Source organism: Rana temporaria, chromosome 10, assembly GCF_905171775.1.
Source record: "Rana temporaria chromosome 10, aRanTem1.1, whole genome shotgun sequence".
Taxonomy (NCBI): Eukaryota; Metazoa; Chordata; class Amphibia; order Anura; family Ranidae; genus Rana; species Rana temporaria.
The window spans coordinates 100,431,506-100,449,734 of NC_053498.1; positions in this window are offsets into that span (position 1 = coordinate 100,431,506).

An 18,229-nucleotide genomic window follows, 5' to 3' on the forward strand; every position below is an offset into this window, starting at 1 on the left:
AATACCCAGAAGTACTAGGCTATTTTAAAGATAACTGTAGCACTTAAGTGCAAACAAGGCAAGCATTGGCGGTTTGTTGCCTCTTGCAGTGAAACTTTGCCGTAAAGAATTTGCCAAAAAAACACATCTAATGATTTTAAATAAATATATAAAAAACGGGACTATGGACTCTCTTTTTTTTAGTTTTCTATTTTAAACTACAGATAACCCAGCAAACCATAGCAATTTTTTTTCTTGCTTCAAAGTTGCCCTTTAACAAACAATCAGTTTTGCACAGACTGTAGCAGAAGAGATTGTATTTCTCAAAAGGAATGACTGAGGCTTTCCACATCCCATCCTCCTTCCTTCCCCCTAAACAGTGTAAGAATGTTGGATCGGTTATCTAAAGAAAAAAAAAAGAAAAATGCAGGGAGGAATTTCTAGAGAAACCTCACAATGTCAAACCTTCTGTCCATGCCAAAACTTTCATCTTCAAGAAAATTGCAGGTTACCAACATTGGACTGTAGGACTGGCTATTGGGCCAAATGCACTTGACTGCCCCTCACCGTGTCTACTTACAGACAGACATAGGAGAAGGTTCCCTCGGTCTAGCTACTTTCTGCTGAAAAAGTTCAGCTGTCAGTCTTCCCAAATTTTCCCTGGATTATTAAAAGGTAAAAAATTTAAATAAAGTCTACAGGTGCCTTGGCAGTACAGCGCCACCTGTGACCTTCTGGATCATCATAATTGCAAAGTTTTGAAAATGTGGTTCAAGTTGTAATAGGCACTATCATATACTAGTATTAATAATTGCAAGAATAACTTAAACCATTACCTAAAAATAGTTCTGTAACTGGTGTACAGGACACTGGGAGTGTATCCTGAACAGCAGGTATATTTCCCCGATATTTGGGTTGGTGTCCCTTTAGGGAGGCCAGTTTGAAGACTTGGTTGAGTACTCAGGGGTTCTCACCCATGTAGAGTGAGGGCTTTTGGGGTAGTCCGGTTGTAAATAGAGAAATGATTGTCAGTATTCTCTGAATTGGTAATTTCCTATTAGGGACCTGGAATTTGAGGTTTGAAGAGTTTTGGGAGGGAACCTCCAAACCCTGACAAGGACTCTGGTCCTGAAGGGGTTAAGAATCAGCGAAGGGAGTCTTGAAAGGCAGCAGGAAGGGGTCAGCACCTATTTAAATGAGGCATAGTGGAATGGTTCACAGGTTGTGATCAAGGTGAACCCTTTGGCAACTAAGACTATGGTAGCTGAATCCCTCAGACTGTCCATCACCCCGTTATGCAGAGGAACACTAACCCAGTAGCCATTCCATATATTTAAAAAAAAAACACACCAAAAAAGTCATATTAAACACATATACCCAAATTTTTCAGTATGTTTGCCATTACTGTATATGTTGATGCCAAAGAAAATTGTTGCAAAATTTCCTAACAGAAGATCCTGCCAGTAACAGCACTTATTGCAAGCTGGCAACACTAAATCTGTCTATAATGGATTGAAATTTGACCGGTTCACCAGGGACTGGACAAATTTGGATCCATCTATGGCTATTCCCATTCAAGGGCAGTTGCTCTAAGGACTAACTGTTTTTGAATGGACTTGTTGTAAAATGTTGCTTTAATCAGCTTGCAGGGCTGTATTCTGATGGTGGGTGGGTGGGTGGGGGGGTAATTTTTGGGGCGTTTCCATTGTCCTGGTGCTCCAGGGCCTTCAAAAGTGTAAAGCCTCGTACACACACTCGGTTTACTCGGCAAGAACCAGCAAGAAAACTGCTGGCAGAGCTTTCTTGCCGAGTATACTGAGCGTGTGTATGAGGCTTTCAGGTTTCTCGTCAAGAAAACTGCTTAAAATCTTGACGGAAAAAAAAGAGAGAACATGTTTTCTATCTTCTCGTCATGATTCTCAGCAGTGTTTTCCTGCCGAGAAACCCGAGAGTGTGTATACTTACGTGTCGCCATGTAAACCCGCACATGCTCGAAATGACTTTGACGCATGCGCGGTAGCTTCCTAGGCATAGGTAGGGTGCAGCAAGATGGTGGCAACGCATCGAATGTGATGAGCGCATGCTCGTTGTACGCAATGACGTCACAGCGTTTTGCCATTCAAAAGAACCGCAGTTCTTTTGAATGGAGTGTCTGTACACTCGGGCAGCAAGAGATTCTTGCCAAGAATCTCATCAGGAAAAACAAGGGTTTTTTCCTGACGAGATTCTGGCCCGTGTGTACAGGCCTTTAGAGGTAGTCAGGAAATTAGATGTGCAATTTATGCTCCAGAATGCCTGAAGGTGCTCCCTGCATGTTGGGCCTCTGTATGTGGCCACGCTGTGTAAAAGTGTTACACATGTGGTCTTGCCATACTGGGGAGTAATAGCAGAATATGTTTTGGGGTGCAATTTGTGGTATGCATATGCTGTGTGTGAGAAATAACCTGCTAATATGAAAATTTTATGTAAAAAAATATTGATTTTGCAAAGAATTGTGGGAAAAAATTACAACTTCAAAAAACTCACCATGACTCTAAATAAATATCTTGGAATGTCTTTCCAAAAAGGGGTCATTTGGGGGGTATTTGTCCTTTCCTGGCAAGTTAGGGTCTCAAGAAATGAGATAGGCCGTCGGTACTTCAGGTGTGATCAATTTTCAGAGATTGACACCATAGCTTGTGGACTCTATAACTTTCACAAAGACCAAATTTTATACACCAATTTGGGTTATTTTTACCAAAGATATATAGCAGTATAAATTTTGGACAAAATTTATGAAGAAAAATTACTAATTTGCTAAATTTTATAACAGAAACGAAGAAAAACTATTTTTTTTACAAAATTTTTTGTCTTTTTTCTTTTATAGCACAAAAATGTAAAAAGCAGCGGTGATTAAATACCACCAAAAGAAAGCTCTATTTGTGGGGGGAAAAAATTACAAAAATGTCATATGGATAATTGTCATTCAAATTGTGAGAGTACCGAAAGCTGAAAATTGGTCTGGTTAGGGGGGGTTTAAGTGCCCAGTGGTCAAGAGGTTAATGAAGGTACAACATTTAGCAACTCACATGGTCAATGATTAACTACTTCTGGACCGCCCACATACTGCAGCAGGGCAGCCGGGCTGCGTGAAACAACTTACCTGCTGTAATTGGACACATCAGGAGCCAAATCAATGGGAAGAACGGCAGCAGGGTAGAGCCCCGTTTTGTCAGAGATCTTGTGTTCCTGCTAAACAGGAACACAGATATCTCTCTTCCTCCAGTTAAGCCATCCCACACAGTTAGAAAGCATTCCCTAGGAGCACACTTAACCCTTTGATCGCCACCCTGTTAACCCCTTCCTTTTTTTAGCACTGATCATTGCATTAGTGTCACAGATCCCAAAAAAGTCACTTAGTGTCCGATTTGTCCGCTGCAATGTCGCAGTCCCGCTAAAAATCATTACTAGTAAAAATAAAAAAATGCCATAAAAATATCCCATAGTTTGTAGACACAATAACTTTTGCGCAAAACCACTCAATACACGCTTTTTTGATTTTTTTTTTTACCAAAAACATGTAGCTGAATACACCTTGGCCTAAATTGATGAATACATTTGTTTTACATTTTTTATTGGGTGTGTTTTTTTAGGAAAAATAAAAAATAGTTTTTTTTTTGTTTTTTTTTTAATTGCACTTTTTTGCTGATAATGCAAACAATAAAAACCATAGACCACCTAAAGAAAGCTCCATTTTTGGGGGAAAAAAGGACATACATTTTGTTTGGGTACAATGTCCCATGAATGCGCAATTGTCAGTTAAAACAACGTAGTGCCCCATCACAAAAATGGCCTGGTCATGAAGGAGTAAATCCTTCTGGGGCAGAAGTAGTTAAAAGAGGCCTAAGTATGCAGGCATCCGGGGTAAAGATGTCCACATAGACCATCCTCTGCACCATGGGCTCTCAACGCTGTCAGTAGAGCGTTCAGAAAGGAAGGCTTGAAACTCTCGTGGAGCGCAGCGTGGAAGGGATGACGTAGATAGTGGTGAGGAGGATGGTCTATGTGCACAGCTTTCCCCCGGATGCCTGCATACTTGCATGGTTGATGATTAAAACAGGTATATCTGAGTTGCTAAATGTTGTACCTTCATTCAATGTAACTATATTGCTACACTTAGAGGCACCTGTCTTCTTTTTTTATACTCAGTTATGACATGACGCTACTTGTATATCAAGAGATTGCTCATTTATCAAGTCAAAATATATTTAAAAAAATTTGCTTGTCTTGCAAAGCACTCTCAATCCAAGGTTTTACTCTATATACAAAATGTATTATTTAATTGCTATACTGGACCTTTTATCCAACCTCCAGATTTTATAACAAATTTTTTTGAAAGCCTGAATAGAATAAAAATAAAAATGTACATTTACAAAACCCTTGTTGGTTTAACCATGTCATTTTTGTGTATTTTTCCTTTGTGGTCCACATAACTGGGGATATGGCATTTTGGATCTATAATTTGTGCTAAACTGAGTTTCTCCTTCTCATCTCAGGAAGTTAGGAGGTATGTCTGTTTGCACTCTAAGCAATCATTTAGTTTTGGGATTTTGTACAAACACAAAGATCAAGTTGGCCATACGCTATTTTTTTGTTTTAGAATTTTGCTCAAATTTGCTTTGTAATTGGAATATTTATTCCGTTTACTAATCATTAGTGGGGTCAAATCGACATTCATTTTTAATCACAGTGATGATCAAATTTGAAGGAGCTAGATGGAAACATTTTCACAAAGCCCATTTGTTCCAAAATCAAATGTTAAAAAATCAAACACAAGTTTGAAGTACTTTCAAACAACTTTAGTCAGGTCCTTGAATGTATTGAGAATTATTGTATGATTGTTCATGCGAACATTCATTAATCCACTAGTGCAGGGGTGCCCAACCAGTGGCCCACAGAGCCTTCCGATGTGGCCCACGACCTCCTTCTCAGAAGTCTATCGAAAAGTGCAGCTAACCCGCTGGAAAGCCACAGGTGCACTACTCTGCACCCGCGGTGTGGGTAAACCACAGCACATGAGTGTGAAAACAGCCTTAGGCCCCTTTCACACAACCAGTTTGACCCAATTGGACCCTCCATTCATCTTAATGGAACAGCAGATGTAAACAGACTTGTGTCCATTTACACCCGCCTACCTCCAATCCGATCCACTAAAAAAAACAGAAGGGTATCTGTCCCCTACCATGTGGGCGGATCAGAGAACCCATATTGTGGCCCGTGACCGATTACCAAGTTGCTCAAGTGGCCCTCGCTCTTTAAAAGTTTGGGCACCCCTGCACTAGTGTATACCCAACTTTAGTCTGAAAAAGGGCAAAACATTCCAGCTTTACAGATCTTTTTTTTTTTAGTGGGTGTCAGTTGACTTGGAAGAACAGCTAGATTGCGAAGCATCAAATATTTCACATTGGATAGAAGAAGATCCTGGACTGCCGCACTCCTTAAAACGATGTCTTTATTGTACAAATGAAATCCAAAAAACAACCAAAGCGATACAGTCAAAATGAAGTGAACAATAAAGGAGAGAATGACGGCCAGACTGAGAGACAGACTTGACGACCACGACAGTGTCTGGGAGCGGTGGCGCTCTCGGGAGGATCCACCCTGATCCGGCGGTCGACATTGGAAGGTACCTCTCCCCCTTATTTTGCTGCTCATTTGGTCCCCCTCCTTTCCTTCTCTTTCTGCCTCTCTTTTCTGTCCCCCCTCTCTCTCTTCTTTCCTCTCTCACTTCTTTAAGTATATTTAAAGTGTGTTACGAAAAGTTGAACAAGTATTCAGTTTCGAGGTACTGTACGCTACATATTCTACCAGAGACATTGTTGCTCTTGGGGGGCCATGGTTTACAGGATCCCTCTTTCAGGGTCCCGACATTTGCATACTAGACGATGCTTTAGTTTTAATTCTGCCTAGGTCTACTTGCCATTTTTGTACCACTGCTCTACTGATTAATTTTTTTCTAAAAGATTAATAAAATGTTATTTAAGAAAAAAATGAAGTGAACAATAGGAAAAAGGTTATTGACATGTTTCACATCATGTGATGCTTACTCGTAGCTACAATAAAGACATCGTTTTAAGGAGTGCGGCAGTCCAGGATTTTCTTCTATCCAATGCACCTGTGCATAGCCAGCACCTTTTTGGTTTAGTGGGACAGAAGCAAAGCCAAGGGATCAGCAGTTTTTAGAGCGGTATCATCTCTCACAAATATTTCACATGGCTCTCCAGGCAAGATTAGGCTCCACACTCCACAATCACATCTCAAATAGTGGCTCGGCTTGTCCCAACTGAAGCAAACATGTGGACCAGCAACAGGAATACCATACATGGGAATGCAAAAAATATTCTTCCTTTACTAAAATAGCCAGCAGAACAAATAATATTCTGACATGTAGGCTATGCACAGCATTTTCTCAAGAATAGATGGCAGAGAGTTTTTTTTAATGCAAGAACATATAGTCACCCCAAAGTCACAGTCATTTTGGGGTAAAATAACGATAACAATTAATAGTATACTACTTTTAATGTGGCCAACACCCTAAAAAAAACAGCTCCATTGATTTAAAAAATGTATTTACAGATTGCACTATGTTTCATAATGGGTGGTAAGAGGATACTTCGAAGGAAAAATCCTAACTTAAAATTCCAAAACACACCAATACATCATGAATGTGCTCACAGAGCTGATGTCACGGCAGCTGCCAAGGCCTATAGCAGTCATGGAGGAGCAGGCACAGGTCATTAATAAAAAAATATACATCCCACATCAGTGTTGCTCAATGCACACAAGAAGGGGAGTTAAAAGAGGTGATTTGTACGGGACAAGGAGGCAGCAGCATGAGTCAATGGAAATTCACCCTCAGTTATTCTCTGACCTAGTTCTGTGACTGCAGCCCTCCCTTTCTCTGGCACATTACCACCAAACGCTGGATTTGTCTTATTTTGGAACGACTTGTGCAAAATATTCCACATTCCCCGCCAGCTGGAAAACCTTCTGTTTATAGAGTGCTCCTCATTAAAAGTTAAAGTTCTGTTTAAAGAAGAGGTGTGTGGGGTACTTGACAGAATGACATTATACCTAGAAGTCAGAAAGAAATGTCAGTTTAAGGGCCTGTGTCAATGGACTTTAGGCTTTTGTTGACAGCATCAGTTTTTGCAGCTTCTGGAATCATTCAGAATTCATCCACAGGTGCAATTTCATCTGCATTTGACCATCTGACCAGCTTCCAATGGGTTTTCACATTCCCTAATGCCGCATACACGCGATCTGATTTTCCGTCGGAAAAACCTTGGATGGTTTTTCCGATGTAATTCCGCTCAAGCTTGGCTTGCATACACACGGTCACACAAAAGTTCTTGATCTTGATCCAGCAATGTGCACTATCGGCTCTCCCAATCCTCATTGGCTCCTGCTGCTGTCAATCACAGCCAGTGAGGAATCGGGAGCAGGGCCAAGCCATGCGTTGTGTGTCAATGGACAACACACAGCCAGTTCAGGAGCAAGCCCACACAAGTGCCCCCATAATAAGCAGTTTGCTATGGTGGGCACTATGCAGGGGGGGAAAGGCGAAGAGTGCCGGCAGGGCGACTGCAGAAGAGAAGGATTGAGGCTTCTCTGTGCAAAACAATTGCACAGAGCAAGAACCGTATGTATAACATTTATTATTTAAAAAAAAAAAAAAAATCACTAAAGCAGAACGGTCCCAACATACAAGAAAACATTAGGAGGACTGCGATTTAAAAAAGTGATGACAGGTTAAATATTTATCTCCTTTAATAGCATCAGCATAATGCTTTGAAAACAAATTGCGGCATTTCTACATATACGCTGCGTATCGAGTAATGACGCATACACGCGATCGGTTTGTCTGATGAAAGCGGTCTGATGGACCGTTTTCATCAGACGAACCAATCGTGTGTCGGCCCCATCGTTTTTTTATCCGTCGGTGAAAAAACTAGGAACTTGTTTTAAAATGATCTGATGGTTAAAAAACCGATAGAAAAAAACGATCGTCTGTGGGCACGTCCATCGGTTAAAAATCCACGCATGCTCAGAATCAAGTCGACGCATGCTTGGAAGCATTGAACTTAATTTTTCTCAGCACGTGGTTGTGTTTTACGTCACCGCGTTCTGACACGATCGGTTTTTTAACTGATGGTGTGTAGGCAAGACTGATTAAAGTCAGCTTCATCGGATATCTGATGAAAAAATCCATCAGACCTCTTTATCGGATGAACCGATCGTGTGTACAGGGCATTAGAATCAATGGGAAGCAGCAGAGCAATAACAGAGGAGATTGTGAGAATGGTGGTAACATTAGCCCAGACAGAGATATTATGAGAACACAAAGCCTCTTTCAGTATGATCTCAGTACAGTACGGGTTGTCACAGGAGAATTTCTAATACACAGGAAATGATAGTTCTTACACAGTATTCCTTTATACTGAATGCACCGGACTGGTTAGCTTGCCAAATGCAGGCTCTCCACTTACAAATGTTAACCTCATTGGCTTTGTTACGTACGTTACTTTACAGACATTGCAGCAGCAGAAAAAAGTCCACTGAAATGATGTCTGTCTCCTGAGTAGCAGTAAATAATATCTCAGTAGCCATCTTGATCAGGGATCAGAAAACTTTTGCATGCAAAGTGTTTTTTTTATAAGCACTAGTCAACTGGAGTGCCAGTGAACAAATGGCACATTGTAAACATATAGTTAGTTTTAAATTTTTACACTCATAGTTGTATACCTTCCGTTGATTTACGCGTCGAATATGTAAATAAGCTAGATACGCCGATTCACGATGCGCCGTTCGTTCAGAGCTTCATTTACATGGGGTCACGGTTAATTTAAATACAACACGCCCACTACCTGCCTACTTTGAATTACGTGGGCTTACGCCGGCCCATTTACGCTACGCCGACGTAACTTAGGGAGCGAGGGCCATATTCTCATACATTTCAGGCGGCGGAACGTATGTACTTTACGTTACGCCGCCGCAAGTTTAAGTGGCAAGTGCCGGATTCCCAAACCACTTACCTGTGAACTTGCGGCGGCATCGCGTAAAGTCCACCCGTGTAAGCCATCCTAATTCAAATGATCCAGGCAGGGGGCGTGGATCATTTAAATTAGGCGCGCTCCCGCGCCGATCGTAATGCGCATGCTCCGTCGGGTAAATTACCCGACTTGCATTGCGCTAAATGACGTCTCACGGACGTCATTTGTTTTGACTGTAACGTAAATGGCGTCCAGCGCCATTCACGGACGACTTACGTAAACGACGTTCAATTTTGAAATTTCGACGCGGGATCGACGGCCATACTTAACATTGACTACGCCACCTAGGGGGCATCTTTATCTTTACGCCGCGTATCGCTTACGGAAACGACGTTAAAACACTACGGCGGGCAAGCGTACGTTCGAGAATCGGCGTGAGTAGTCATTTGCATATTCTACGCTGACCGCCACCTAGCGGTCAGCGTAAATATTGCAGCCTAAGATACAACGGCGCAGGCTGGTGTATCTTAGGCATGTTTAAGTGTATCTCAGTTTGAGAATACACTTAAACATAGGAAAGGGACTTACGTAGGCGTATCTGTTGATACGCCTACGTAACTTGTTTAAGAATATGGCCCCAAGTGCTTTGTGAATACTGTACTTGCCTCTCTAGGTTACGTCGGCGTAGCGCATATGAGATGCGCTACGCCCGCACAGAGATACGTCGATCTCTGTGAATCTGGCCCAAGATGTTTTTGTTTCCCTTGACTATCAATGCTAGGAACTTTTTTCTCTTGCAAACTACCAACGCAACCATCTTTTCTCCCTGCTCACCAGCATTTTAAGGGACACGTTTACACACACTGCCAATCACTGCTTTCTATATGTTGTGTTGTCCATAAGAAAGTGCTTACTGCTGTACATTACCTACTGCTGACCAAAACTTTTGTTGCCTCAAAAGTTGCTATGTAGTTTGTAACTATTTTAATGAAGGTCGTTATTATAGGCTCTGACAAAGTGTTGGCTCATTGTCCATATCCTGGATTATTTTTTAAAGATAATCCTTTTGGTTTACGTGCGTCTGTGAAAATCTAACTTGTAGTACAGTAGTTAAGAGTTTTGTGAGACCAAGGGCTGTGGGCATATGTGTGCATTGTATACCAAGAATAGGCTTAGATTATATTTAGTCATGCCAAACCCAATATCTAGCCCAATTTAGCTACACCCAGTTTTTGCCATGGTGCAGTGCTGCATGTTTGCTACTTTCAGGTTGTCTCGCTTTCTGATGTTGGGAGATATGATAGCTTTACTGCTAATAATTGAGTTTAATTTTCTTTATATAAATTGGTGCACACACAAAACATAATAATATTCAGCCCTCAGATCAGTCCCAATTCATGCACCATCAGACCTTAGATCAGGATACCACCGAAAAATGCATTGTGTGCTCACCTGGGCATGCATGCTGGAGGTTGTCAACCTTTGATCTATATGGTTTCTGAGAACTTGCAGGAGCTTAAAATGCATCTAACCCATACATAAAAATCCAGTTTTAGGACGAGAGCACTTATTTGCACTTTGGTATCAGGACAAAAAAAATAAATAAAAAATAGGATTACAGAACCCTGACTTTCACCAACTGTTCACAACTGAGGAACATAGCTCTGTTGTCCTCAGACAACAATGCAATTGATAACGGTCTGCTCAGCCAAAGAGCAGAGAAAGTTATCAGCCAACAGCATTCTGGCAAGATTAAAAGGCATATTTCTTTTACTTATCAAACAGATGTAACAAAAACTTTCAATGGTATGTAGTAGCTGAGGAACTCAGCTATGGGGAAAGATTAGAGGAACTGAATGTGTGCTCTCTTGAGAAAAGGAGATTAAGGGGGGGGGGGGAGAATATGATTAAATAATAAATAGATAAGTGGTCAATATTGTGAACATGGTGTGGAATTATTCACTTTAAGGTCATCACAGAAGACAATGGGCACTCTTTACATCTGGAGGAAAAGAAATTTCATCTCCTTACTGTAAAGGAAACTTTACGTATTTGAGCTGTGAAAATGTGGAATAGACTCCTTGAAGAACCATTTCTGTCCAGCTCAGTAGATCGCTCTAAAAAAGGCCTGGATTCTTTCCTAAATGTACATAACACAGACATCCCAAGTCTCCCGCAAGGTGCGGGAGTCTCCAGCATTTGACTGCGGGCTCCCGAACACCCCCGCGAGTGCTGCATGATATCCCGACTGAGCCCGTCACTTAGCCACAGCAGCCCAAGCCGCTGCCGCGACCGTACTCCATTCACTCGGCTGATCGTTGGGACCAGATCCCCGAATGCATCATGTGGTGCCAGCCATGGTGTCAGACAGAGTCAGTGTGTAAGGTGGCAGACAGACTGTGAAAAAGTCTGCAGCTGCCAGCAGTGAGAACCCGCCCGGTGGCCAGATGTCCTTGTCAGGAAGACCAGTCTGTGTGAGAAGGGAGGAGTCACACTGACTCTGGTGGGCATAGGCTGGCCCTACAGAGTGTGTGAGCTCTGCAAAAATTGATAGAGTGACACAGTGATGCAGTGACGCTGAGCATCACTGTGTGTCACCCTCTCATCACATCTTTCAGTTTATTCACTCATCATTTGTCACTCAGGATGATTCCAGAGAGCAGTGAGTCACATCATTTTTTTCCCTGCTGTTTTTTTTTTGCCTTCCTCCAGATCAACTGTGGATATAGGATTGCTTTCCCCTCCCTTTTTTATTGGTTGAACTAGATGTCCTTTGTTTTTCAACCAGACTAACTACAGTTGTGCTCATAAGTTTACATACCCTGGCAGAATTTATGATTTATTTTTCAGAGAATATAAATGATAACACCAAAACTTTTCTTTCACTCGTGGTTAGTGTTTGGCTGAAGCCATTTATTATCAATCAACTGGGTTTACTCCTTTTAAATCATAATGGCAACAGAAACTATCAAAATTACCGGAATCCCTGCAGCCGTGATCCTGCCAAAAAGCCACAGCAGAAGCTGGAGAGGAGAAAAGGCATAGAGCAAACATGGGTCACTAGAGCCGCCAGAAGATCCCGTGACCTTGCCAGAAACCTTGGTACCGTCCTGTCGAGCCAGGATGCAAAACAGATCTACCTCCGGAGTACCCCAGCAGAGACAAATACAATGAAACACGGCCCAGTGAAGGGCCCACCCCGTGGCCCAATCCTAACCAACTGAGGTATCCGTTTTACAGTATTCTTCTCCTGGAAAGCGTATGCCAGAAAGGGCTGGAACAAGATGCTCTGCCCACCGGAGGATACTGGCAACAGCCAGGACCGCCAACAGCCTATTTTGGTCTGCCTCGGCGAAAGACATAAATCACCGCCGTTGCCTTGTCCGACTGGATCCGTACTGGGAGCCCCCGAAGTCGATCCGTTCAAGATCCAGAACTAGTCTGTTCGCATAAGTTTCAGGATATTACTCGGTAGTATGGATTCCACCAACGTCCAATGACCCTGAGCAGAGCTCAGTCCCAGGACCTCTCCCTACCCAGACAGACTGGCATTGGTGGTCACCCTGTTCAATACAAGGGTAGAAAGGATTTACCCCACCGAAGAACTAGAGAGCGAAGCCACCAGACTAGGGAAACTCTGGTTTCCTGACTCTGCCGAATCCGATTGTCCAGAGATCTTGGGTATTTGTCCCATTAAGCCAGGATCTTCCCAAAGGGAGCTTGTATGGAACTGTGCAAATGGAATCGCCTCAAAAACAATAGATACCATCGGGCCCAACACCCACATGCAGATCCGCAGAGGAGCCCACTTGCTGGAAAGTAAATGAAAAAGTGCAGCATGCAACTTCCGGAGTATTGTCCGGGAGAAGAAACATGCTGGGCAGAGCTGAAGCCTGGGTCAGGCTCAGATAATCCAACGATCTGGCAGGGCCAAGCAGACTTCTGACAGACTCTAACTGAAAATCAGTCAAGGTTTGTATAAGAACTACGTTGCTCCTAGGAGTAGTCGGAGAAGATCGTCCAGGCAGCCCAGGATCACAAAGCCCTATTGACCTATCCACACCAGATCCGGGGGCCAACACCTCGTGATTCTAAATCTATTAGAGAATAACTACATAGGGCTAAAGGTATATTTAACGCACAAAACAGGATCAAATAAGAAGATTATTGTTAGAGTTTAAATACAAATTGAAAAGATAATATTGAACCTTTGCTTGTGTCTTTGCCAACTTGGTCTCTATGGTCAAACAAATTGTGGTTACTCTGTTTTTGTCCAATAAAAGTGTAACATGGCAAAAAAGTGGAGATTTGTTTTCTCTTCTTTAATCACAGAAAATGTCTTGGAGCAAGGCCGATACAAGGAGGAAGTGTGTGCACGGGGCGAGGAGTGATTGCAGTGTCAGCAGGACTTTTTTTATCCGGAGCACAGAGGTACCACCACCTCAGGCACTAGCCCTGTGTTGCCCATGGTCACTTTTTGTAAACAAAAAAGTAATTTACCTGTGCCAGCTTCTGTGTTTACAAATGACAGCAATCCCTCTCAGAGCAGGAGTAGCTGCCAGGAGACTGGGCTGTCATGCTGCAGAACAGAGCACTTACACAGCCTTCTAGCAGTTGCTCCTCCTGCACTGGCTGGAGCTTTGCAGTGATACCTCCAACCCAGGGACATTTTTTCCTTTGCCACTGTTTGCCCCATATTTGTGCACTGCTTATAAACTTTTCACTGGTACGACTTTATTGCATGCCAGAAACATTTTGGCACCTATCCCCTTTTCCACCGAGACTGTTGGGAGGTGCTCAAGAGGTGGGCGCACTTTTCAGCCTTTGCTCCGGGGCACTTGTTGATTTTGTACCGGCACTGCGTTAGTGCCGGTTCACACTACAGCGACTTGGGATACGACTTGTTTCGCCCCAAGTCGCGCGACATGAGAAATACCATTGAAGTGAATGAGAGCCGTCTTAATGTACACTACTGAAGTCGCTCCGACTTCAGAAAAGGTTCCTTTACTACTTCAAGGCAACTTGTACCCATCGATTTCAATGGAAGTTGCCTCCAAAGTCGGATCACTGTCTTAACTGAAGCAACTTTACAGGATGAGAAAATGGTTTTCTAAGGCAAACCCCTCCCTCCCACAGAGCTGATTATTGTTTGATTGGCCACTGGCAAAGTCGCCTGTCCTGGAGGCAACTTGAAGTTGCATTGTAAGTCGCTCCAAGTCGCGCTGAAATCGTCTCGCAAAGTCGCACTGGAAGTCATGTTGCCCCTGTGTGAACCGGCACTTAAGAGTCAAACTTTGACAGCACTGTGCAGTAAAAGTGGCCATCAGCTGGGGGTTATTATTTACAACTTAGCATGTTCTTTAGTAATTGTTACCCACAATCTAGTCACAGCCCCAATGAGATCACAAGAACAATTTATTTATGGGGGCTGGCTTACTTTTAAAGGTTCTCATCCTTGCTTTATCACTTGTTGCTACTAACCCCAAAACTAGTGTAGCCCTAATGATACTAATCATCAATATATAGTACACAACTAAATATTGATCTTCAGCTTCCAAACAACTTCATTAAAAATGTCAAAGATGTCATTCAGGATGGAAAGGTCCCTGTGTATACCTCTCTCACTAACCCCATATGTGGAGGACTATAGCAGCTTGCTTTCTCTAGGCCTTACACACATTTGTCTCCAGCAGCCAACACCTGCAGGGGTTCTTACCAGGAGGGCAGATCCCAGCATGTTTTCGTAGCTAGGCCTAAAACCTAAAAAACAGACAACTTCAAAGGTGACTTCCTCACAAGGCAAAAGCCCAGGAGAGAGTAGACAGATAAGAAGAGGGAAGGTCTGGACAGCCGAGAGTGAAACGCGCCAGTTTTTTATCCTGTACCCTGCTGTGGTTTGTACTTTTGTTATTTTGCACAATAAAGGTTGCGGCTGTCCAGACCTTCCCTCTTCTAATTGCTATATGCTTAGCCTGCACCTGCTGCTTCCACATTGAGGAGAGTGCCATTTCCACACATCCACCTAGAGCGGTGATCCCTTCTCCTTCTGTTTCAGGGAACAGATAGAACAGGAAGTGTCTCAGATATTTAATAGTTCTCCCAGCATGCATCAGTCCGACTGATTGGCCAGGCTATCAAACACCCATGACACAGAAGGATACCTCTCAAGAACAAATGACTTATGGCAGAGAAAATACACTTTAGCTTAGAGGATCACTGATGGAATCATTATATAGTGTTATTCAGGCTAAAAATAACTGCCAGAAAACACTTCTTTTTTAAGTCCACAGATGGAGTGTTAATAGGCATACACTGAACGCCTGGCTTGCATAGAACTTGGGAAGCTCTATGTATACCACATGGCCACCAACAGAGAGAGCTGTATGGATGCCTGGATTCCACCTCTCTGTTCTACACACTGCATTAACAGTGTTAAGCAAATGTTTCCTTACTGGCTCTAGTATCAGACCTTCAGTCTGTTTCAAATGATTATGGAGGGAGTAATTGCGTCAGTCTGCCCACTGTGTGGCGAGCCATTTAAACAGACCTGGAGCATTAGACAAGGGAAAAAATGGGTCTGCTCACCACTCCTTAAAGTTCTTTTCTGTCTGAAGTCCTGACACCGAAATGTTTTCAGCATCAGTTACCTAAACAATTAGGATTTGGGCACATTCTGGGCAGTATAAATCACCCTCTCTCTGGTTTTCTGACAGGTCTTGTTTTTCCCTGTTGGATTTTTGTGTTTAACTACTTCAGACCCGGGCCATTGTAAAAAGACAGCCACAAGGTGGCTCTACAATGCCGGGAGGCTGTCTTTTACAGCCTTGAGTCCTCCGGCACTGGGGGGTGCGCGCGCATACCCGGCGCATCACTGAGATGCCCGGTGCTCGTGCCTGGCGGCCGCAATGTCCGCCAGGTACCCACGATCGGCAGTGACAGAGCAGGGACGTGGATCCACATCCTGTCAAGGAGAAGAGACCGATGCTGTGTCCTTTGTATATAGGGACACTGACCGGTCAGCTCCCCCAGTCAGTCCCCTTCCTCCACAGTAAGAATCACTTCCAGGGTACACATTTAACCCCTTCCTCGCCCACTAGTGTTAACTCCTTCCCTTTCAGTCACATTTATACAGTAATCAGTGCATATTTATAGCACGTTCCGCTGTATTAATGTGAATGGTCCCAAAAATGTGTCAAGTGTGTCCGATGTGTCCGCCGCAATATTGCAGTCCTGACAAAAAAAGTCAGAATTCTATCCCCTATTTTGTAGCCGCTATAACTTTTGCGCAAACCAATTACTATACGCTTATTGCAATTTTTTTTCCCCAAAAAATATGTAGAAGAATACGTATCAGCCTAAATTGAGAAAAAATAAATAAAAATTGGGATATTTATTATAGAAAAAAGTAAAACATTATTAGCTGGATTCAGACAGAGTTACGCCGGTGTATCAGTAGATACGCCGACGTAACTCTGAATCTGCGCCGTCGTAAGTTTAAGTGTATTATCAAACTGAGATACACTTAAACCTAGCTAAGATACGACAGCCTGCGCCGTCGTATCTTAGGGTGCAATATTTAGGCTGGCCGCTAGGTGGCGCTTCCGTTGAGTTCGGTGTAGAATATGTAAATGCCTAGATACGCCGATTCACTAACGTACGTGCGCCCGTCGCAGTAAAGATACGCCGTTTCCGTAAGAGATACGCCGCGTAAAGTTAAAGCTGACCCCTAGGTGGCGTACCCAATGTTAATTATGGCCGTCATTCCCGCATCAAAATGTGAAAATTTTACGTCGTTTGCGTAAGTCGTCCGTGAATGGGGCTGGATGTAATTTACGTTCACGTCAAAACCAATACGTCCTTGCGGCATACTTTGGAGCAATGCACACTGGGATATGTACACGGACGGCGCATGCGCCGTTCGTAAAAAACGTCAATCACGTCGGGTCACCCACTATTCATTTACATAAAACACGCCCCCCATCCTCATTTGATTTAGGCGCGCTTACGCAGGCCACATTTACGCTACGCTGCCGTAAGTTAGGAGGCAAGTGCTTTGTGAATACAGTACTTGCCTATCTAACTTATGGCGGCGTAGCGTAAATACAATACGCTACGCCGCTGGAAAGATGCGGCAATCTACGTGAATCCAGCTAATTGTGTTTTTTTCTAAATTGACGATTTTTTTGTTTATAGCGCAAAAAATAAAAACCGCAGAGGTGGTCAAATGCCACCAAAAGAGAGCTCCATTTGTGGGAAAAAAAGGACGTCAATTTTGTTTGGAAGCCACGTCCCACGACCGCGCAATTTTCATTTAAAACGCGACAGTGCCGAAAGCTGAAATTTCGCATGGGCAGTGCCCAGTAAGCAAGTGGTTAAAGCTGTACTCTGTGTATAAAAGACACAAATTAAAGCAACTCTGTATTCATGAAAACATCATTAAATGTATTATTTTACATGCAAGCAGTCTCTTATCAGTCTCTTGCCATCTTTAATTAGATAATGTGCTGACAAGGGGTATGCTGAAAAGAGCACACTCACAGGGAGATGAGCCAATTAAATCTTCTGCTTCTCTATCATTGTGCTGTCATAGGCAGGGGCAGACCCTTGCCCTGAGGAAATCTCCTCAGTAAGGGCTGGTGTGTGGTGCGATCCCGCTGCAATCAGCGCAGTGATGATGCCCTAAGCTTGGCGGATCAATCCGTTTCCTTTTTTTGAAAATAATTTTTTTTCAGATGTCACACAGACATCTTTAACCACTTCACCCCCGGACCATTTGGCTGCCCAAACACCAGAGCACTTTTTGCGATTCGGCACTGCGTCGCTTTAACTGACAATTGCGTGGTCGTGCGACGTGGCTCCCAAACAAAATTGTCCTTTTTTTCCCCCCCACAAATAGACCTTTCTTTTGGTGGTATTTGATCATCTCTGCATTTTTTATTTTTTGAGCTATAAACAAAAATAGAGCGACAATTTTGAAAAAAAAAAAACAATATTTTTAACTTTTTGCTATAATAAATATCCCCAAAAAAGATATAACATTTTTTTTCCCCTCAGTTTAGGCCGATAAGTATTCTTCTACATATTTTTGTCAAAAAAATTTAAATCGAAATAAGCATTTATTGACTGGTTTGCGCAAAAGTTATAGCGTCTACAAATAGGGGATAGTTTTATAGTATTTTTATTAATAATTTCTTTTTACTAGTTATAGCGGCGTCGTG